A 25,369-nucleotide genomic window follows, 5' to 3' on the forward strand; every position below is an offset into this window, starting at 1 on the left:
GATATATGTTTCTGCTTTATGACTGAGATAATTTGTTTCCAAACATATATTTGACTTATCTACATGCAAAATTTTGTCCTTGTGTGGAACTTACCTTATTACTCTTGTCTAAATATAGTTTCCATCAGAGATCGCCTAAATGAAAATACACATTTAATGTAGAGTAGAGTAGAGTAAAGTCTTGTTAAGAGAAAACGCCCTTCACATACTCGGAAAAGGAAACTAAATATGGAGTTAGTAGTATTGTAATCGAAGTGTGGTGTGAGATTTGCCAATTAATTTCGGGAGCTACAAAGAAAGAGTTTTGAATTGTTTCAGTGTTTGATTTACAACTGCCAGAGAGTGTTTACTTATAATATCTTGAGAATGTAATGAGGTAATGTTTCGGAGTTAAATCTTTAGGATCCTTTCCCACATGCGGCCGTTTTAACTTAAATTTGGACGGGACACAGCAAGACGCGGGACGTGAGACAAGTGGGATTCTTCGCTAAGCGCACGAATGCTCTACCGACTGAGCCAGCATTCGTGCGCTAAGTGAAGAGTCCCAGGATAGATACCCGGCTCCGGAACAATTTTTCCCTTGAAATTATTTACACTATCAGTGTTAATTTTCGTCTTTGTTTCTTCTATGAGCAACCATAATCGTTGAATTCTGTGATTGCTCATTTCTGGACGTTCTTATTGCCGGATATGTTTACCGAGTGGTCACATAATAACGACTACATAAAAATAAACTAATGAATGCAGGTTTTTAATTCAGGTGAAAGGTAGTCTTCGAGAATAAGGGTGAGAAATAAAACTTAACGGATATTATGTTTGGTTGCTAGGAAAGATAGTCCTTACAGAAGCAATAGTTTCATAGGGGTGTGTTTATGCAGGTTCGTAGCAAATTATAAAACGCATTAGGCGCTTTTTTTCCATGTAATGTGCCACTTAGGTGAAGATACTCATCATTATTTCGAGTTTGCTTGCTGTAAGTCAAAAGTAATTTGCAGCTATGTTAATGGCATACGTTGCATAGATATGCAATTAAAAATTGGACACCGATGGCTACGTACACATATATTTCTTCTCGGTTGAATACCGCATCGAGAGCAAAATTAGAATGACACGTTTTTTTTTCCACCCGTTTTCGTTCAACCTCTCCATATTATAGAACTAAACACGGAAGTCAGCAAATATAGTACATTTAGAACTTGTAATGCACCACTTCTCAACCCCCCAACCTGTAGTGGCAGGGTTTGTTGACGAGCTTCAGTCTGCTACTAACGGAGGCTTAATAAAAAAGTGTCCCTTTTGGAGTAAGTAAGTGAATCGAAGAAGACGAGGAAGTATTTCCATATGGGATGGAAAGAACATTACCTATTTTTGTGAGGAAGAGGAAAACATTAAATGTTTGCTGTGCTGAAAAGTGTTACTGACTTGCAAAATGTGAAGAAAATGTGCAGCGACATCATGCGCATAGCTGTATTGGATGTATGAGGCCTAAGGTTTAATTGCAAGTGTGTGTATACTAATTTCGATATAATTTTATTAAGACTCTAATATAAGTTACTATAATTACAGAGTTTATTTCTTGGCAGGTGCTGATCGTGGTAAAGAACTGCAGTAGTAGGGCTAAAAAGGAAATTTATGAAAAGAAAAAAACAAAACAAATACAAAAAATATAACAACCAAGCCGGAATTCATCAGGTAAAATATTCCTGAAGCGACCTTTGAAGTTGCGTGAGAAATTTTTAAAGCAAAAAACCCTAAACACAAGGAGAATTGATTAAAAATTGCCTCATTAAAATAGCACAACTTGCATGTCCTCAAGAAAATACGAATTTTGGAAAAGGTGACCATCATTATGGCAAATAATATGTTAAAATTTCTGGTGGAGTCTTTACTAAAATGTTACAATTTCTGGTGGAGTCTTTACTAAAAATACACCTTGTTTGCATAAATTTGAGTTTTTAATCCCGATTGTTTGTAATAAATAAACTAGTTCTCTTTTCATTAAGCATAGCAATGAATTTGTACTGTTTTATATACGAGCCGCCGCTGAGTAGTAGCACGACGGAACATTGACGAAGGACATCCATTCATGCTCGAGGTGGAATTCTAACCCATGACCCCCTCGGACCTCGCCTTAGACCGCGTAGCCACCCTGCCTGACTCGAGTAACGTATTTTAATTGGTTAGTGTGCACAGTATGAAACTTCCGTAGCTTTTTAAACTGTCATGGTACTGGGCACTTAGTCCGGTATTTATGACGATATGAAGGCAAATTAGAAGATAAATTACAGTACTTGCAACTATAATACAGTATGTAGCCTGTTTGCATTTAGTGCATTTTGTTTGGATACATTTGTACTGCGCAAGATGCTTTACATTGCTAGTTAATGTAACAATGCCACAGATTTTTTTTTAGTCTCTTTCTTCCTTTCTCACATTAAATTTTAAAAAGTCTCATTAACTTCGAGAAACTTTAATGATTCGAAAAATGTCATTATTAACGAGAAGTGTAGAATAATTGGCAATTAAAATTTAACATTATTGGATTTGCTTGTATTTTTTACTGACGATCGTTATGGTTCACAAGTGTATTTGCATTACGAGATTTCAATACCGTATTACGTTGCACCGTGGGTACTTTAATGGAGGAAGTAAAAAGCAGGAGAAAACAGCTTTCCAGGAAATATTCTCCGTACTCATTTGAGAGGAGAGTGGCTACTGTATTATTGAAGTTACGGGTGGAAAAAATCATCTCTTGGGATCGAACTTGCAAACGGGCAACGCGCACAATACATTTAATATGCAAACAATTGAAGAATGTGATTCCAAAACTCGGTCAGTCCATTTGGTCATTTTTATAATTTATACACGATTACGTTTGAGCCCTCTATCATATTTTAAACATGTTTTCTTTCAAAACAACGCCAATCCTAGTCTAAAAGGTTGTGTTATTGTGCATGTATGCTCAGTCCGTAGACCGGTGGATAAAAACTAGCCCAGTTCTTTCATAATAATGGAATGAACGCGTTTTGGGATCACACTCAATTGTTTGAAATGTGGTCTCCGAATTACTCATCTTGCGTGAGGATCATTTTCATTTGAATCCGTGAAATGTTTGCTAAATCCCTACATTTAATGTCTTGAAGTGATATCACTACTAAAGAATTGGAAATATCCCGACTTAGGACGAGCTCAGTTTCATTATATTCTCTTGGACAATAATTTCTAAAAATAAATCATTTAACGTTAGGCGAGCGTGTATTAAGACTGGTCCACAATAAAACGGGACGGAAACAAAAACGAGAACGAGAACGGAAATAATGTTAAAATAAATACATTTATTTTAGCAATATTTCCGTTCTCGTTTTCGTTATTGTTTCCGTTCCCGGTATAATGTGAAGCAGCCTTAAAAGGTGACTATTACACGGTAGCTTGCGAAAACTACTTTTAACACTAGTGCGAAATGTATTTTTAAAACTGACTTTCAGCTGTTTCCGCCGATTGTTATTTCTTTCCCCACAAGATGTTACATGGCAGAATTCGCAATCAATCAATAAAGAGGTTGAAATAATTTTTTTTGCCAAGTTTTACAAATGCCTGTTTTTATGGTAGGTGTACAAGTTAAATAAATTGATTCAACGACTATTTTATTGATAACTAGGAATTAACAACAACTAGGAATTAAATGTAACTATAACAATTGAATCGCTCCTTTCCAGAAGGGCCATAGTCCAAAAATGGTACATTTGAGAAATGCTGAAAAAAGTGTTCTGTGTTGCTCATTTCAGTAAATGACTTTATTAGCATTGTGATGCCATAGATATGATAATGTATCCATACAACATAAAAATGGCAATCAAAAATTATTTTCTGTTCATGTTAAAAGTTTCCAAAATCCTGGATTTAAGTCCATTTGGAAAAAAAACTGAATATACAGGGTGGGGCATGGGAACCAAGTGTTTTTTAAATGGCTTGTACTCGGTCATTATGAAAGGGAGAGACGTGCGGCATGTGACATTTCATTCCGTGGCTCATAGCATTTCACCTGCAGTCGGCATCATGGAGCAGTGGACGTATGATTGTTTTGTTAGAAATGGCGAGTCGGTGACCTCGATACGGCGTGAGTTTTGCTACAGATTCAATATTAATCGCAATGATTCTGTTCCCGTGAGTGACACAATCTTATGTTGGGTTAAAAAAAATCTAAAAAAAAAAGCGCAATACTGAAAACTAAATCGCCCGGCCCCCAACACAGAGTGCGTACTCCAGAAAATTTTCAGTCAGATAAGCGATACTGCGCAGCCCAGGCCGGTCAGCAATCGTACGGTAAAACGGATTTTGCATGGCGATTTACATTTACACCCATGCAAGATGGGTGATTTCAGCAAGATGGGGCCACGGCGCATATCTCCAGAGCGTCAATGGCAGTTCTTTGCCTCCTGCTTTCCAATCGTCTCATTTCGAGATTTGGTGATGTTCCATGGCTCCCTCGGTTACCTGACCTGTCCACGTGATTTTTTTCTATGTGATTACCTAAAGGCACGTGTTTACGAGGATAAGCCCCGAATATTAGATGAATTAAAGGACACAGTACGTCAAGACATCACCCAAATCAACAGAGATCCCCTGGAAAGAATAGAGGTGAATTTTCATCAGCGCCTTAAACAATGCGTCAACACAGGCGGACACCACATGCCAGATGTAATTTTCCGCTAATAATTGAAATGGTATGTTCTCACAAACGTTGTTCTATGAATAAAATGTGTTGAAAACAAAAACTAACTGTTTTGTGATTATTTTAAAAACACTTGGTTCCTATGCCCCACTCTGTATTTACGACAGCTCGATACATAACCACAATAAAATCATATATACTATAATATACAGGGTGAACCGTAAATAATGTCATTAATTTCAGGGGGTTTTTCTTTGAGATATTTCAAACAAAACTTTTAATACAATTTTGCTCGTTTTTTGCTTCCTTTTCGAGATAAAATTGTTTCATTTGAAATATTTTATTGTGTGTTTTTGGAACTCCATTGATTTAATTCCCAATATGCACAGTAAATTTAAGAGAGCAATGTATTGTTAACAAATGATTTAAAAAAAAAAGTTGTATCGTTTAAATATGCAGAAATTTGATCCGAACAAATGTAACATTGTAAAATTTCTTTGCAAAATGAAAATTTTCATGTGTTCGGATCATCTTATTTGAAAACTCTGTCAATTCTGCTAAGTTTCTGTTCTTGTAATTTACGGTATTCGCCTTCCTCTTTCTTGAAGCATTATCTTGATCCATTTATACTTATAAAATGAACCAGGAATGTCTTTACAACGATACAACAGTCAAAATTCTACCAACAGAACATTACGATACAAATCATTAGATATATTTAGATTATAATTGAAGGATACACGGGAAAAACGAACAATGTCACAATGCTGTTAAGGGTGATGTCATTATCTAATTCACTGTATTACTACAAACTTTAGTGTTGTTTTTACCAAAAATGGTAAAGGAGAATTGAAACCACGGACACATTCATCATTTTCTTCATTTCAAGTAGAAACACCAATAAATTTAGCAGTAATATACCGAAATAGATCAATATCTCAACCTTAACGGAAATGTGACATTGTTCGTTTTTCCCGTGTACCCTTCAATTATGAATCCAATCTCGTACACAAGCCATGGTTGGCAGCATTTTTTTTTCCAAACTGGCCACAGTCCAGGACTGACGTCCATTTGTAAAGTAACAATATTCCTACACCTGAAGTTCACACATAAGTATCAATTGGACTGACGCTCTTTTGTTGTAAAATGATGCATCGACCCTTGAACTGCCAATTCCAACGGAAATCTCGTTTTGCCCAAAATGGACTGAAGCCCTTTTGGAAAGGAGCGATTCAGTTAAGCGGGACACATTGGATTGTAAGTCGGTGTGAAAAGAGGTGGTGTTAAACACTGTAAAGAAAGAAAAATGATGTGGAAGAAACATTTAAGCCTTGGCTTTCTGAACCGACGCATCCGACGTGCGACGTGCGAGGTCCGCCTCGCACAAATCCGGACTACAAGAGAGATAGTGAGTGGTTTCTATAACTGCGACATGAGAGGTCTGCGCACCTCGCAGTTATAGAAACCACGCACTATCTCTCGCGTAGTCCGGATTTGTGCGACGCGGGCCTCGCACGTCGCATGCGTCGGTTCAGAGAAACCAAGGCTTCAGGATTTTATAAGCGTATTTTTGTAGAGATACAGGAATGTTTGCAGCCTACAATTATATTTTAAGCAATATATTAATGTACTACTTATTCAGATCAAACATGCGTATTACACATTCGTTATGGAAACAGAAACACTTCGATGTTCTTAACACGCACAGAACATTTAATGATATTTAAATCCAGAATCCATATATTCCGCGGTAACTAACTCGCCATCCCGATATTAGACATTGATTCCTGCCAAACGACAAATATGTTATAGAATTATAAAATTATGTGCATATTTTGTGGCTTGAATCACAGGTGTGTCTCAAATGTGCAGCAGATTGTAAAAAGTGCGGTTTTGGTATTTCGCTGAATCTCTTCAAAGATCGTTAGTAGTGCAGTGACACTCTTGAATCACATCGTGTTCCGTCCAGCTTCCTGGGTGGAATGTGATACTCCTGCTCCCGTTTTTGATTTCGTAACAGTTTTAACTTCCATTGTTTTCTTGTTAATTATTCACTGATTTTTTTTTGTTATTGAATGCACTGATATCGGCACTTGTAGTAAATTGTTTTCGATAAAAGAACGCTATGAAAAGTTGTATTATTTTAAGACTTAAGCACGTGTGACTCTGTGTTGAATTTGAGCATGAATTTCATTGGAAAATTGTTTCATCACCTTTGTGAGACAGAGAAAAAGTATAATTCATTTTTGAGGGAGGGAATTCGTGGTTGAGATATATTTTATTATCCTGACATTCCTTACAGATTTTTAAAAGGAAATTCAATAATTGCATTCGTAATAACCCTCTATTTCCAGAGGAAAAGTCAGTGATCTCAGGTAATTACTCTTTCCTCCATTGCAGATTTTCTTTACAGATTAATTAAGAAATACTACCGAGAAAAAGTTGTAATGACTGAAATCGAAGTAGCTAAAGTTGGACATGTGAGGTCATATCTAGAGTAATCTGCACCTAACAGACTGCTCTGTGTTCAACAGTCTGGAACATCACGTTTGAGTTGGTATCGGTGATTGCGCTTCATTGTCTTATTAGTAAACCAGGAAGTTCACAAAACCTGCACTAGGAAGCTAAACAACTTGAGACATGCCCTCCTTCTAACTACATACTATGCAGCGTTCGTAGTTTATTTTTTTCCATTCTTGTCTTCTCCTATAGGTTTACTTAAGCTAGTTTGAAACACATGGTCTATTATTTTGTCCCATTGCGCGTCTAATCTTCGGGAAATGAAAGAAACAAATCAGAGGCTACTATAAACTTACCATAAAATTTACTGGTTTAATTTCCTTCAAATCCCCAGGAGCGAATTAACAATTTACAAAGCTTACATTTATTTATATTTATTTATTTGGCTGCAGTGTGTTACAATGTTTAATGATAGCAAAGACCTCCGGTCATATAACTATCACTTATCATTCTTATCAACATACAATTTTTATATATACATAGGTAGATCTTCTTACATTATATGCACACATACATTTTAAAATTTATTTTACATGTCTTTTAACTTATTTATTTCCCTCATTCGTTTTTCTCTTACTTTCCAAAGGTATGTTCCAAAGATTTTATTATCTGTTTATTTGTAATTCTTCATATTTCGGCAAAAACAATTTAATTGTTTTTGCCGAAAGAGAATGGTTAAATTTTAGTAATGAAATTTTCATTACTAAAATTTAACCATTCTCTTTTCATAAAACTGCGTTCACTCCAATCTGTCTCGACACATGTTAACAATATATCTTTATATTTCGCCACATAATATGCATTTGTCATTTTCTATATTATCTCTAAAACCTTACAATTTCCACACTCCCAATCTAATCCATGTGTTTCTATCACATATCGTTTTATATGGTTCTTGACTCCATACAGTTTTAACCTTCCTGTAATTTTGTAGTGAAGTTTTCTCATTCATCAAAACTTACATACGTTACTATCTAATTATAAACAATGATTCTAACATTATGTAAGGAAGTTTCCACTTCGCCTACACGTGATATCCTATTTTGTGTGTGGCGTGCAGGGGTGAAATTTCTTAAGGGAGTTTTTGGTACTCTGTCTTTTTTCTATTAAATTACTTCAGTTCTGTTTATATATATTTATATTTATATACACACACCCCCTCTCTCGTGTGTGTGAAAGAGAAGAGATTTCAAAGTGTATGGTTTCTGACGTCACAGATAGCTTTTCGAACTGTCACTGACTGTTCATACACTTCGCAACGCAATCGTGATCGGACATGAAAGAAATTCCAGTATCCTTTCTTAGTTAGTTATTTAACGACGTTGTATGAACTACTCTGTTACTTAGCATCGATGGGATTGGTGATTGTGAAATGAGGCTGTGGATTCGCTATAGATTACCTGACATTCGCCGTATGTTTGGGGAAAACCTCGGAAAAAAGTCAATCCAGTAATCAGCCCAAGCGGGAATCGAATCCACGTCCGTGCGCAAATCAGGATCGACAGGCAAGAGCCTCAGCCGACTGAAATACGCCGGTGGCACCTCTAGCATGAAATCAGTGGCAACCTGCTTTCGTACACGAAGCGACGAATTCGGGACTATTATTTGTGTCTCGTCTTGTCGTGAACAAACGACAATTAGCTCAAGTAATGACTTACTTTTATGCTGTATTATATACACTGAAGAAAATGTGAAAAACGAAAACGTGAATTCAACTGTAAAGTAAATCCATGGCCCTTTGCAGGGCCAAGACCGACCAGCAGGTTGCTGGCCGCACGTCCACATGCCGAAGCAGAGGTGGACGATCATCCAACCAGAAAGGAAGTATCGTGTGATTAGTACGATGATCCCCCCAGCCGTTATAGCTGGTTTTGCGAAACCGATTTTCGCTACCTATCGCAGATCCCCAAATGCATCACGATGCTGGGTAGGCATCGGTCCCGAATTTAACTGTATACAAAGAAAAAAGTCAACTCTAGATTAGGTGTAATCGCTGAAGTGATGTACTGAACATAAGTTGAACCTTAAATATTGTGGTGCTTAATAATAAATATAATTTGGAAGAAGGGATGCAGTTCCACTATTTGGATTAACTTCATGCTTATTTCACCGGAGGCCTACTAATCCATCATGGTGCCAATATAACAGCCAGAGGTTTTTATTATTATTAAAAATATTAGATGGGACTCTGATGAAACGGCAACGAAACTTAACGTCAACAAATTATTTTGGATTTTAACTGCGTATAACTATTATTTAAAAATCGAGCGGGTAGCGAACGCATTAACAAAAATGATGAAGGTTGCTAATTTAGTGAGTTAGTATCTACAGATAGTTTTAATTTTTGAAGTCTTGTGATTATGATTGAGTACGTCACTGGCATATTTAGACATGCAAATAAATATCAAGAAGACAAATCGCAGGATGATAACGCCACAACAAATGAGAAATTCTAAGACACTGATGACTCACAAGTTAATTTTTCACAGTACAGTAGTTCTACATAATTCTGCTGTAATTTTTGTATTACTTTTACTTCGTAATTGTATCAAATAACTTGCACCTAGAATGTAAAGTTTCATGAATTTTATACTATTACTTTCACGTATTATGTTCTATTTTTCATTTCTGCACAAATTGACTGTACACTAAAAAGAAACTTATAAGAACGGCTTAATAATGTTCACAACCAAGCGCAGTTGCTTGGAAGTGAGTCCGACACAGCAGCTTGGATGCGACTGGTTCGAGACGCGTCGTGACTTCGACGAATTAATAACGAAAGCCACGCTTCGACTCCCATTGCGATGGCGTGGCGCCGCACAGAGGGACATTTTCCAGATTTCCTGGCCAAAGTCTCCAAAAGTTGGCCAAAACCTCCAAAAGATGAATCACCACTCCTTTAAAGCTTAAGAATGGGTGTAAAGTTAAATAGTTGCAAAAATAATATTTAGTAAATATTTATAAGCCTTTATTTACAAATTTTGTAAACTCATTGCAATCTTTTGAAATAATGGAATTATAATCATTATACAGGGTTTAACTAGAAATTATGTCAAAACTTTAGGGCATATTACTCTAATATAGAGGATGTAAAAATGTTAATGAACATTTCTCTGGAAACGCTTTATTTTCTCTGTTATAGCTCTTTTTCTGTAGCTCTAGTTACATTATATGATGCGATATATTATGAAATTAAAACAGCATTCCACATGAAAATCTGTCTTACAGGAAGTGTTCAAGATGGTACCCGTTAGCATGAATACATGCATCAACCCATCGTCGCATTCAATCTCTGATGGCTGATATATCCCTGGAGAATGTCGTTTTGTCTCGTAGTCTTCCAAAATACGGGCTCGAAGACTCTTCGTCTTGCACCGGGATTCCATTTACAAGCTCTTAAATGACACCACAAATAAGTCTAGTAAGTTTAGGTCTAGAGAGTGCAGGGGTCAAAGTATTGGTTCATCTCTACCCATCCGTCTGTCGCGGAACCTTCGATGTAGAAATTGACGAATATTGACACCGAAATGAACAGAAGCTCCATCGTACTTGAAATGCGTGTTTCTTCGTATTGCTAACGGCACATGGTGTAACAGAATAGTTAAGGTGTACTCTAAGAACTCTTTGTATCTTTCTCCGTTGAGCCTCGGTGGAAGAACATGAGGTCCCTCCAGAACGTCACCAACAATGCCGCCCCAAACATTGGTATTCTCATGTGGTATGTTACTTTTATTGCATAATGTACCGCATCAATGTAAGTAATGTTGTATAGCAAGGAAATAAAGCGTTTCCGGACCAATGTCCATATAACATATATCCATTCACCCTATCAGAGGAATACGCCCGTAGAGTTTTTACATACAATTTAGTTACATCCTGTATAATCCTAAGAACGTAATTGACTAAAGTACACACAGTCAGTTTGTATAGTCCGCATCATATACAAACTGGAACATATATGTGGATCCGTAAAAAGGGTTGCAAAGTTATATACATTGTTAAATAAATTATTACATTATCAATATCGTCATTATTTTTATTATTATTAATTACGATTATTTGAACTTGTTTCTTTACTTTTCTTCGAACCTTAAAACGTACTGATATGACACTTAAACATAACTTAGTAAACATATTAAGTTACGAAATCTGCTTGTTAAACTTTTCCAATCAGAAATTCTGCGGAAATGTCGACGGTGTCAAAAGCTACACACCGCTGTCAAGAAGCCACTGTCGCTTAACACTTTGTAATGTTTCGTGTTGGAGGTGTGTTCTCTTTTACCACGCTCCCCTCTGACAATCCTGGAATTAACTATGTGGTCAACCATTTTATATAATTTTCATTATTAATTTCATTGTGATAATCGTATTTTGATTTGGCTTGGTACATAAAAAATGTCTCCGGAATAAACCACATATCACTAATTGCATGGACGACAATAATTCTCTGCCCCGCACTGTCATTAGTAAACACAAAAGGCTCATTCACGTCTTACGACGTTTCGTCGATGTATACTATAGGCTTTTGTTCATTTGTATTATTCTTTCTCATTAAACGAAAGTATGCAGCACTTTTAGCTGCAATATCCGTTCACGCCATTAGCAAGTGTAGCATCGCTTTAATAATTAGCGTTTTGAATCCTGTTTCGTTCTGAGACTACAGTACTTACGTAACTTTCTTTACTATCACAATAATATTTGTGAATCTGAAGCCTAATAACGCATTATCCATGTAGTCTACGTCAATTTTGTAGAATCTGTTTGGTCGACAATATTTCGAAGATGCAATAGCCTAGTAGACTCTTTACTTCTCAGTTCTCTTACTTTCTTTCCTTATCTTACAAACTTTAGCTTTATTTATACCCAGCAATGAAGCAACACATTTCATTACGTTGGATATAAGTATAGCTGCTTCCTTCACTGATTCACAAAATGCAATAGCTTTATAACAGATCTCTCGCTTCGCTAAGCATTACCTTTCCTAACGTTGACATATTGAACTGCACGAGTATTAACTGGAACTGAGGATACTTGTGGATGAAGCATGACGTCAAATCTTTTAGTTTCGAAGTCCACCGATACGCTTCTTCGCTGTGTCGCTAATAGTTGTGTGTTTATTAATTTATTAGCAATATTATTAATTTTTAAGCCTCTCTAGGAATGGGGGGACCAGTACTCCGATCATGAGATTAAAATATAGGCCTATACGAGGCACTGAGAAAAATATATACGAGAGAATAAAATAAACGCAAACCGTAAGACGACATTTCTATTTTTACCCGAAAAAATAATAAAAAGCAAAATAATTTGTTCATTTATGTAAGTTATGGCTTCGGGCCTAAGAAAATACAAAATGAAATAAACTTTAGTCTCGACTACATTTCACTCTTTATACCTACACCCCAAATAATAAAAACAAAATCATCTCGTCGGTTCACCTTACCGTTCTATAACCGCTCGAAACCAATCGGATATAAGGTTGTTGAAAGAATTCTTTTTGAGGGCGAGCTTTTCTCAAACATTAAGGACCGTGTACCAGAAACTTTTCTTGGCAGGCCAGTGTTTCCGTGGAACTTTCATTACACCACAGACGGTTCTGTATCGGACTGAGAAAGGCTAATTCGGTAGCCACACTTCAACCTCTATCCTCTACTTCTAAGAAAATATTCCTGAACTGCTAGTGAAAAATAGACCGGATGGTTATCCTGCTGGAAACGAATACGTTGACCTTCGAGATAACTTTGGTCTATCAGGGGCTGGAATTAACCAAAAACTCGGAAGCGTTTAGTATAGCGTGGCGTTCAGAACTCTTGGAAGTTTCAACAGCACCCCGGCTCCATGGATTTCTGTGTGTAGATTCATACACGATCTTCGGTGCACGGTATACCCGGATCGGCCAGTCCCTTGCAGTGAAGAATATGACTTCTTCGGAGAAGACTACGTTCTCGGAGCCGAAATTCAGCGTGTGTGCTGCTAATGCTAGGCGATTAAGTCTTTGAGCATCTGTCAAATACACTTTTCTAGCGGCATCGTGACTTTTAAGCAAGTCGGCGAGAACTGCACGCAACCCGGAAAGGAAGACGAAGTCTTCATTCCGACTGCAGATTGAAAAGGATTCTCGACAGTCTGTGTTCGGAGGGCCTCATTGTGTTCTCTATTGAAGGTGCGAGGACGGTCTGTGGAGTGCCCCTTTGCTACCCGATCTTTCTGCCGATAAAGCTTGACCCTTCGACTAGCTGTAAAACGGGAAAGGCTTGTCCTTTCTTACAGCCTGCATAGCAGACAACCCCTACATTCACAAGAGCTGGCATGGGTGACCTATTTTCGATGCCCGCGACTTCAGTAATGAATGATTGTAAACAAAGTAGCGGCGCCATCTATTGGTAAATTGAAAATAACACTGAGATGCTTTTGTTTCCACAATTTAATTAATGTATCTACTATGACGTACGTATACCTTTAAAAATCAAAGTTAAAATTGAGTACATATTTCAGAATAACTAACAAACCTAAAAATGGGAAGAGTAACTACGAAAAAATAACAACTCTGAACAAATTTCACGATAACGCCACCTACAAGGAAAGATGGGAAACCCTTATCGAACAAAAAAAAGTGTAGACTGTGTCGCTGACACGGCCGCGGGCTTTCTGGAGTGATAACATGAAACAATAGCTAGCTTCTCAAAAGCACGTTTATTATATAGTTATTAGTGTTCAAAACATTATTATAAGTTACATAAAATTAAAGAACTTGGATTCCCCGCGAGATCTCCTTTGTTGACCACGCCTTTTGGACATGTGAGCAGTAAAAGGGCCAGCAGCGCTCGTACCCGGCTGAGCGATCTTCGCGCGCTCGGCGTTTTGGCTTTCCCTGTACTTTCTGCCCTCTTCAGTCCCACTTATAGCGGACTTTTCCAGGGCTTCATGATTCGATCTATCGGTTTGAGCTCGTTTCCTCAATTTCGATTTGGGTGAATTGGTCATTGTAACGCAATGTTATACTAATTTTTCACAAAAATTTGTTTACACGCTCAGAACACCAACACCAAAACTTCTTATTAAATATCATTATTCGTACGAGAAGAGTTTTTTACAAACGTCTGCTGTTTATTGCATCTAAATGCAACACGTGTAATCACAGCGCCTTCTCGAAGTTAACCTTGCACCCGAAATTGTACTCCAGCAACAGCGCGTCCTCCCCACCCCACGCGCGACACCTGCCCACCCGGAACCTATATAGTCGCGTAATGTGGATATGTCCGAAACATTGACATCTACATGAACGGAATTTATCAGGAACTTTCTATGTACGATCGTTTCAAATTCCTACCGAATTTTGTTACGTCAATTTTTGTAGTCTAAGCAGCTACAGACAGATCGAATTATAAGACGTCACGTCAAAATATAATCACATACTGGGCTTCGTACTTTGAACATCTCGGAAACCATAGCCTACAGCTTTTGCTATTTAATATGAATTCAAGTTTCACCGTAGATATACAGTACGAGAATGTAACGATTGTAGGCTACAAACATCATGCCTTGGCCAACCTAAAGAGTGTTAAATACGTACGATTTGGAGTGTTTTAATTTCACTCTGAACCCTACACCTCCCTTGCTAACTCCACAAGTTTTATAGCCATGCTGTGTGTATAACCTATTTTTATAATAAAATTTATTGTTGGTAAAGGCTCAATCTGAAAGGAAACCTTAAGAAAATCTACGGAAAAACATACTTGTTAGGAAGACTACCCCAGAGCCACTGATTGATTGAGAATTTATTTGGGAGCAAGTTACAGCATTTCAGAACCTAATTATAGCCAGGGCACTTGAGAACTTTTTCGGAGGGAGAGTGCAGCATATATTTAGTATTGGCTTCTGAAGATATTTCTCAAAGATCGGTAGATTTCAAATCTGTAGGTTAGTAGGTTATTTTACGACGCTTTATCAACAGCTTAGGTTATTTATCGCCTGAATGAGATGGTGATAATGCCGGTGAAATGAGTCCGGGGTCCGGCACCGAAAGTTACCCAGCATTTGCTCATATTGGGTTGAGGGAAAACCCCGGGAAAAACCTCAACCAGGTAACTTGCCCCGACCGGGAATCGAACCCGGGCCACCTGGTTTCGCGGCCAGACGCGCTGACCGTTACTCCACAGTTGTGGACTTCAAATCTGTAATTCTGACTGTCGTACAGTAACAGAATATTGTAGAAATGAGTACCGATATACGTAGAGTAACAATTAAAGAAGAGAATTGAAACGTTCAAATTTCCTTTAGCACGAATATTAAGTACACCAAACAGTTGGCGGTGTTAATAAGGAGCATTGATTCCGAGTTAAATGTAACTGAAGAACTTCTACAATGGATTTCTCTGAAAGATAGAGTTTATTCCAAACACACTTAAGGCTACATTAAATTATGTGTAGGATCACATTTCGAATTACAATGGAAGACTTGTATCTGTATCGACAAATGGAGCCCGTCAGTGACTGAGAAACATAATGGATTTGTAGCACTTCCAGGCAATTTATAGAAGCAAAGGGAATTCGTCCTATGAACTTAAAACATTCCACTGTACAATTCACGGAGAGGCATTATGTGCATAATCGGTTAATTTAAATAACGTGATTCAAATTGTAAAGACAATAAATATGATTAACCAAAATCACATTCGCGTCAACATACAGAGTTCAAAGAGTTTGTGGAGAAAATAAATTCAACAATGATTCCCCTTATAACTGTAAAGTTACATGGCTAAACAGAGGAGTAAAGCTGAAACTATTTTTCATTCTACGTGAGGATTTACAGGGTGTAACAAGGCCTTGCCGACAAACTTTGAGGAATGGTAAGTGACAATCAATCATTTTTGTTAAGGAACATACGCTCGATAACACGTTCTTCATGAGTTACGCGTCCTTTTAGAGCGCATTCCGTTTCGTGTATGTTACGTAAGTGTGCGCCTTATGTCTTTATCATCTGTTACACTGCTGTAGTTTATTAGTTTGTATGGTGCATCTTCAGTCCGTCTTATCAAACAAATCCAACACAGGAGTAACACTGAAATTATTTTCCATTCGCTCGATAACATGTCCTTCATGAGTTACTCGTCCTTTTAGAAGCGCATTCCGCTTCGCGTATGTTACGTAAGTGTGCGCCTTATGTCTTTTATCATCTGTTACACTGCTGTAGTTTGTTACTGGTTTGCATGGTGCATCTCCAGTCCGTCTTATCAAACATCCAACACAGGAGTAATACTGAAATTATTTTCCATCCGACGAAAGGATATACAGGGTGTAACAGGACCTTGCCGGCAAACTTTGAGGAATGATAGGTGACAAAGAGAATCATTTTTGTTAAGGAACATATGCTCGATGACACGTCCTTCACGAGTTACGGGCTCCTTTTAGAAGCGCATTCAGCATCGGGTATGTTGCGTAAGTGTGCGCCTTATGTCTCCATCGCCTGTTACACTGCTGCAGTCTATTTTTGGTCTGTGTGGTTCTTCAGTCCAGCTTATCCACCACAATCTTGCCATGCCTGACAGAGTTGGATGCTGAATGCTGCTGCTGTAATGAGGTCCTGCTCACGGCATGTAATTTTAACAGCTGTTGTAAATTGTCAGAACATGCATGGAAAATTAAATTTCATTTGTGTAAAATAATTGACGGAGATCTGAATTTTCGGATGCATATTAGCTCCTTAATGATGTCATCGAGCATATATGTTCCTTAGCAAAAATGATTCTCTCTGTGTGATCTACCATTCCTCAAAATTTTTCGGTTAGTTCCTGTTACACCCTGTATGCAGTATTTCGAAATCAGAAGTCTGATGGCAGTTTAATTGCAAAAATGCTTTTATTGATGGAAAACATATATTTTAGACTTTGTTTAAAGGATGTGTATTTTTTTTTCATAGGGAATGGGCATTGAATTACAGAAACAACAGTGGATAAGTGATTTGGAATTTCTTAGGTATGTCATCACCTTGTTGATTTGAACACTACACTAGAGAAAGAATATCAAAACAATCATAGGATGTTTGGCTCCATAAACGGATTTGTGACACGATTACAGTTATGGAAAGCAATAGTGCATATTATTTTCCATCTTTGCTTTCGTTAAGCGGTGAAAGGCCAGATGTAGACCTACATGAGTGGTAGCACTCATGATCGAAAATATTCACTACCAACTTCAGTTTAAATTTTCTAATATTAATACAATGGACAAGTAACTTCATTTGTGTAGTAGTACCTTGTTTAACCAAGTACAAGCTCCAAATGATCTACAGCAATAGCTGAATGTACAGAAAAATACACTTATTGAAATGTCGGGTAACAGCAAGGAATTGTACGAATCATTACCCACTGTAACTTTTCCAAACTTAAATAGTTTTGCAGCAAGATTTCTGCGCATATTCGAATCCACTTTTATATTATTACTGAATTTGAAAAAAAAAATTAACAACGTTAAAAGTACAAGTTCACGTCTCACAAATGGCCATTTTATGTCAATTTTACGCTGAAGTACAAAAAGTGTTGATCTTAATATAGAAAGGCTTGTTAGGAACAAGAAATATCAGCGAAGTGCAGCACCGAAGTGATGGTTAATGAATATCGAACTTAGCAACTTTAATTTGTATCTGTTTAGTACTGTGTACATGTATTACCAGTGGTAAATGCATGAACAGTAGGTGGTATATGCATGAGCAGTAGAAATAACTTCCAAAGTTGGTAAGTTACTTATAATATATAATGATCATAATAACTATAAAACACATGAAATTTAATCTGTAATGGCATACACTCAACAGTTATCGTTTACTACTGCTACAATAAACACAGTGTTTGATGCAAACAACAAGCAGTTCAGAACCTAACTTAAGATTGTGGGTTGAGCGAATATTAGCAGCTACAATTCCCCTACTGTTCCCCCATGCCTCTCCTAATTTATTGGACGAATTTCGTACTTTTTCATTACAATATATTAGTCAGTTTATCCCAGAACGATACGTATGCAGTATAGTCATTTTAATAAAAATTAATGGTTTTTATTTCAAGTCAAAAGCACAGAATGACTATGAATGCGAAATCTATTAATGCTTTTGTTTCTTGCATTAGACGAAGAGATGAATGAATTGAGATACCCAAAGCATTCAGACTCCTATATTTCGGGAAAAAAAAAAGATTTATTACATGATATTACTGCAAGTCTCCTTGATAACTCAGCTAGCAGAGCACCGGCTCACGATGACCGTGGTTCCGAATAAATCTTTGCGTTGGAGGCGTTGAATTTTTTCGTGGTCACAGTCAAGGATTAAGGATTTTTTACAGGTTCTTTCGTTTTCCCTCAACATTCTGCAAGCAATCTCCAAAATTCCCTTTCATTATCGTATTATTCTCGAAAAAAAAAGGGGATATCTCCAGTGTTAGCGTGGTCGAAGCCGCCGTTCGTCGCAATGAATGTTTCTCGCGGTTTGTCCAAAGAAAGATAAAGTGGTAGTGAGTTGTAGACAAATCACAGTTCTGTATGAGAAGCACTGAATCGCCACAGTTCTCGTTTCACGAAGTGGATTTTTTTATTTTAGTAGGTTATTTTACGACGCTTTGTCAACATCTCAGGTTATTTAGCGTCTGAATGAGATGAAGGTGATAATGCCGGTGAGATGAGTCCGGGGTCCAGCACCTTAAGTTACCCAGCATTTGCTCATATTGGGTTGAGGGAAAACCCCGGAAAAAACCTCAACCAGGTAACTTGTCCCTACCAGGAATCGAACCCGGGCCATCTGGTTTCGCGGCCAGACGCTCTAACCGTTACTCCACAGGTGTGGACCTGAAGTGGATATGACGACACGTATAGAGCTAATGAGGAAGGGTAATTCACTGCTTAAGGTATAGTTTACGGACTTGAAGGTTAGAGATGAATTTATTTTGTGGTGGATGGTCGGGCCGTCTTAGCTGGTAGCAGAGTTGGAATGCGACTCATTTCATCATGGCAGTGGCGGCTCTGTCGGATAAATTAGGTGAAGGCCAATAGAATTCTAGGTAATTTCCTGGAATCGATGGATGACCGTGATGTCATTGATAACGTCGCGAACGCTTTTGTAAGCTATATGGTGTCCATATTGGATTAATGTAATATATTCACCATTTTTTTTAATTTTATGAAAACCACAGTATATAATATATACTGTACAAATTTGTAACATTTCGGGAGGCTGCGCCCCCTTAACCCCGAAGAATTTACTGCCCCAATAAAAATTCCACACAATTTATATACAACTAAATAAAAGTAACTACAAGTCCGCATGACAAGAAAAATTCTCACACATTTCACACAACATATCAAGTTAAAAAAGTACACAAAGAATGAAGAAATATTACTTACACATAACAAATTTCAAAATCACAATTATAATCATAAACTGTATTCATATTTTTAATAAACTTCAGAACATGTTATTTCTAATGTATAGTAAAATTATGCAGCTATGCATAAATCAAAGCAATGTTCTGTTGAATAGAAAACTTACAATAAACACAGCAAATAAACAGACAGGGATAACATTACGTTCCTCAAATCTTTTTTTACCTTACACTTCGCTCCACAGTTATACTAATACAGAGTTGTTGGTCTGCCGTATTTTAAAATATCTTGTTTATCTTCTGCAGAACAACGAGAAAACGGTGTCTCCAAAAGATTACACGTTAAATCGTTTAACGGATTCATGTTTTCATTGTATTATTAGGCTACACTTGCTAACATCTTTACATTTCACTGCACTTGTCACTACAAAGAATATGTATAGACTAAAATCGAAGTCATTCGTCAGCCAGAGTGGGAGATGTACAATGTAGTTTAAAATGTTATGCCAGCTTTCTTTATACATTACTCAAAATATTTCAAAATCTACACAAAATATAATATTCAAGAGATGCTAAAATAAAAATATCGCGATATATATATATATATATATATGTTTGAGCAATATTTAATTCCTTTACACAATATTTACATCTCACTTCACGATGTGTCGGAGGAAGAACAGTAATTGTGTGTATGCATCCGAAGTCTGATTAGTGTAATATGTAGCTAATCGGCGATGTATGCAATGTAGGGGGAAAGGAACTGGCCACTCTATCCTATTATCTCCTGGCCTAGTTGCCTCATAAGTGGTGACATGTTTGTATCACTTGTGAGGTTCAAACCTGTCTTCGGACTATTGACTAAACAAAAATATTTTACGTTTTCTTATTTAGGTGCAAAATATTACAGTTTGCCACCCTGATCCAATGTTTGTGCAGAGATCGATTCTGTTTTCCAAGAACAGAGAAAGCAAATAAATGTCGCTTCACCAGACTTTCCTAATAGCCTCGCGAAAAGGATCGGCAATTCACAGTGAGCAAGTCGTCGTCATGGCAACCAAGTTTGTTTACGGAAGACGAAAAGGAAATCCTCCCTTGGATCTTCAGCATCCACATCCCTCACTAGTTGGCCTGCTAGCCACGTGACTTGACTGGTGAGGGGTTCATTTGAAGTGTTCCAGAGGACGTTAACTGACCGGATTAAGCCGAGCAAGACAGATTAAAAAGTTGATCAAAATACGGTTTAGTGAGGAATGCATTTCAGTTTTAATTCATTGATGAAATATATTTTATTACAGCACGAAAAAAGAGGTGAAGATAGCCTTCACGTACTTCACTTGAATAACCGCCGCTGCATCATGGGTGCACAAAGAGAGCCTATTTGGGCTGATAAGCTTTAAGTTCAATCAGCTTGCAGGCTAAGGCACTTCCCAAAGTGAAAATAATTGTAGAACAAGTAGTGGTGATCGTGGTGATGGTAGTAGTGTTAGTTAGGGATGCCAACAAATGATTCCCGGACACAATTTAAATTTTACATACAAGGAAATGCACAAAATGACATAAAATCATATATACTCGTCAATATTATTGTAATATTTAATAGCCCCACCACAACACAATGGAAATTTGAAACGGTGGGTAGAAATATTAGCACTTTAATGACAAATCATCATTAATGTCTCTTAACCCTCCAGTGGTCGCGTGGATCACATTAGTGATCCAGTAGTTTATTTATGATTTGTGATCCGAGTAGGCAGCACTCACTGTAGCTGTCACCGGGGGATCTTATTTGTATATTTCTCTACATCCTCAGCTAGTCGCTGTAACTGACTAGTGTTAGGGAAATGTTTTTTTTTTTGGCGCGTAATTAAGTTGGTCCGTTCTTGGATCACGACTTTGCTCCGCACAAATGTTCTCAGTCTCTAAATATACGTTTTTACAGCATTTACTATAATATGTAATTGGATAAACAATTGTTTTTTTTTTTAATTTTGAAAAAAAATGAAAGGACCGTTTTTCCAAAACTCGTTTTCAGCAAAATTATAATTTTTTCAGGAGACCCAAATAACTGATTGGAAAATTGTATGTACAAAATTATTCGCAAATTTTATGTTAAATACACTTCATTTTTAGCCAGTATTTCGTACATATACACATCAAAAGCAAAATATGTATCGTTTCCTTAAATATAATTATACCACACAAAACTCCATTTTGCTCATTCCTGCAGAAAGTGAGTTTTGCGAAAACGATCCTAATTACACTCTGTTAATGTGTAATCATTAGTAATTACCCAGAAAGTTTAAAATATGAAATTATACTGTATTTGGAAAACAAACTTAGAATATGGATCACAACTGTGATCCACGCGACCACTAAGTTACATTTGTGCGCGCGAATACCGGAGGCTTAAACGAGTATTCTTTTCACGTTTTGCTGCAGAAACAATACCAGGATTTTCCTTACGATAGGCCTACTGAATAATTTCAGAACATGGTACTCCAAAATTGACAATAAAACTTCAAACTGAACTGAAGTAATCATATTGCTAAGTGGGCGCATTCAAAGTGCATACATAGAGATATAAATCGAAAACTGCATATTGTTGCGAAATTCTAAGAAATAAATAAGTGGGATAAAGGAAATTAATTGATAAAAACGTAACACTTCATTCAAATATTGCTGCAAGTGCACTCGTAGATCAGGGCGATATTGAAAACGTGCAGGTATGGTTTGCAAACATTACGCTAGCGCAACAAATTGCAGATGTCATTGTTGGCACTTTTCTTTTCGGCACTTGGATAGTGTAATCATCAGCCTAAAATATGGTTTTGAGATAAGTGATTTCTATATAACTGAACTCGAATAAATACAATTTAAAAAGGAGGTATTTTCAAACTTTGTAAAAAAAAAAAAAATCCCGAAAATCAGTAGCCACCATGAAGAATAGAACGTTATCAGTGGAAAGGAGTACGTCTGCTTGATTTATTTACTCTAGCTTCTAGCAGTCTAATTGCTTGAAACTCTTCGGTGTTTATTTCGTGCGTTTTTTATCCTGTACATTTCGTTGTAGTAACTTATTCCACAATATTGCCACCATGCATAGGTCATTAGTTATCTCATGGAATCAAATGGATGGAGCGCCGTACCTCAAAGTAAGAATCTTATGGTGGGGTTAGGTGAGCTAGCTAGCTGTAAATGTGAGCATAGCGACGGGGGAAGGAAGCTTGACAGTCCACAATTTTCTTTTCCTTACGCGCAAGTAAGTTTCACGAGATGACAAACGGCCTTAAACCTAATATTTTTCACGAACTGTGTTTGGAAATCCATTATATATCATTCATCACCCCAAAGGTAGTTGAGATTCATGCAAATTAATATAACGTGATTATGATACAGTACCTGGATATTTGATACACAAAATATCATCTGAAGTAACTCTGATGCAGGATTCTGGTAAAGATAATGTAATGGCGCAAATAAGCAGAATTATCATTCTTTCCTCTTTGGGCGAGACTCGTTACGTTTACCAAAAAAAAATGTGAAAATGTTATACACCGTCTCGTCGCACAATCCTGAGCATTAAGTATTACAGTACAGTTTCTTAAATTGTGGCTGATTGGTGAACCACACTACTAGTGAGATGGTTTCTCGCTGCTTGCTGGATGAAACTTTACATTCGGCGGCCATTTTCTCTTCCAACATAGTCATCCCCATTTTCTGCAAATATGCCTCAGGAAGTTATTATATACCCCATTCTAGTCAAAGCGAATCAAAATATATCCACTGGCACCGATACTATTCTCAGGAATGCACAATCCTTCAGACATGATAGTATGGAGAACGTAATCTATATAGTTATTGAATTTTTGCAGCATTGCGTGTCTGTACGCTTCGTATAATGAGAAAATGGAAACAAGTACGTACAACGATGTACCATTGCGCCTGCACTTCATGGTTAAAGAAGATCGATACAGTTTCGTATCCTCATTGCGCCGTATAGTTCGGGTTATTCGGGTGTTGACACATTTCAGTGTTCGCAAAGTGTTTTACTTGCTACGCAGAATATACGAATCAACCATGTGATAACGTGCTCTCATTTCGTGACGACTGAGGTTCAGTTCCCAAAATTGCCTTCCGAAGAATTTTCTTTTCATCGATATTTGTTAGGTAAATGCCGAAATGTAAGACACAAGCACTTTTTTCTGATGCAATCCTCTTTATTAAGTCGCCACGTTCAATATCACGATCATATGAGATGGCCATTACTATTACTGCTACAACCACGAGCTACGGATCTTATCTAGGCTAAGCGAGCGGGATCGTTCTCCCGGGCTGAATTTGGGCGTGGGTTGAAGTCCTGTGTTGGCTCAATATTAGTTCGCAGTTGTTCAAGATTTGGCGAATTATCGAACTCCTTTTGTCATCACAAATTGTATCCACGCTAGATAACGGTAGTGATAAAAGACCAATAGGTACTGATCAAAGCGAAAACTCCCATCTCCACTGCCACCAATTTTAACATCACAGTCTTCAACACTACCAACAAAACAATTGTCGCTGTTCCCATCTACAGATATCAGAATTATCAGTAATATTATCGTTAACACTACAACCACAAACATTAAAATTAAAATTAAAAACCCCACAACTGAAATTCCCGTAACAGCGCCGCAACTACAAGAACAATCATATCCAATATCGCCGAGACTATTATAAACATTTCAGCTGTTGAATAATACCGCTACCACCACCACAAATCTCATTTTCGCAATTGCAACCGCCACAACTGTCGTCTCAACATCATCCAAACTAGAAAATTATAACCTTTACGAATATCACCACCAGAAGAGCTACAGACGTCTTTAATATTATCACTACAACTACAATATTCTTCGCCAGTAACACTATCTCAAATAGAACATTACAAGCGCCATCAGCAGTGTTTCCGTCATAAATACAACCACAATTGTAATCCCTTATAACACCGTCAGAACTAGCACAAGTAAAAGATGCACAACCGTCGTCGACATTGTCACCAGCACAACTACAACCACCACAAATTCGTCGCTAATGTCACCAGCGAAACTAATACCACAGTCGTCATAGTAAATGTTACTAGTAGAACTACAGCAATCACAACCGTCGTCGCCACTGCCACCAGCGCAAATACATTCACCACAACAGTCGTCGCCACTGCCACCAGCGCAAATACATTCACCACAACAGTCGTCGCCAATGTCACTAGCACAACTACAACAACCACCACAAAGTCGTCGCTAGTGTCACCAGTACAACTAGAACCACCACAATCGCCGTCGCCAGCATCAACGTACAACCACAACCGTCGTTTCCAGAATCAGCAGCATAACAACCACAAACGTCGTCGCCAGTATCAACAGAAAAACAAAAACCATAAACTGTCACCACCATAAACACCACCGCATTTTTACCATATTACCACGTCCCTCTTGCACAACACTTATCACTACACCAGCATTTCCATTCTCATAACCGCCACTATAATTATTAGTACCACTGTACTTATCACTAGAGCCCGGAATGTTAGGTGCTAAAAGTTAATAATGACACTGAGTGTAGATTAACAGATGTGGTGTCCGTAAGGAGGGTTTTAAGCCTAGTTAACAAGAGTGCGACATGTATTGATAGACAACAGAGTCACAAGGACTGGACAATGGATCCTGTAAAACTTGCGCTAATTTGTGAGTCGTGGATAAGAGGATTAAAGATCTTTAACGGTACCAAATTAATGACAAGAATGACATTTCAAAGAAGTGGGAGCATGACAATAA

General features: G+C 37.5%; 1 protein-coding gene across 6 annotated transcripts in view; it reads left to right on the plus strand.

The window, feature by feature from the left end:
• Ssdp (Sequence-specific single-stranded DNA-binding protein) overlaps window positions 1-25,369 on the plus strand; it is a 701,465-nt gene that overhangs the window by 100,916 nt on the left and 575,180 nt on the right. The gene's annotated exons all lie outside the window — the stretch shown is intronic.

Source organism: Periplaneta americana, chromosome 10 (assembly GCF_040183065.1).
Source record: "Periplaneta americana isolate PAMFEO1 chromosome 10, P.americana_PAMFEO1_priV1, whole genome shotgun sequence".
NCBI lineage: Eukaryota > Metazoa > Arthropoda > Insecta > Blattodea > Blattidae > Periplaneta > Periplaneta americana.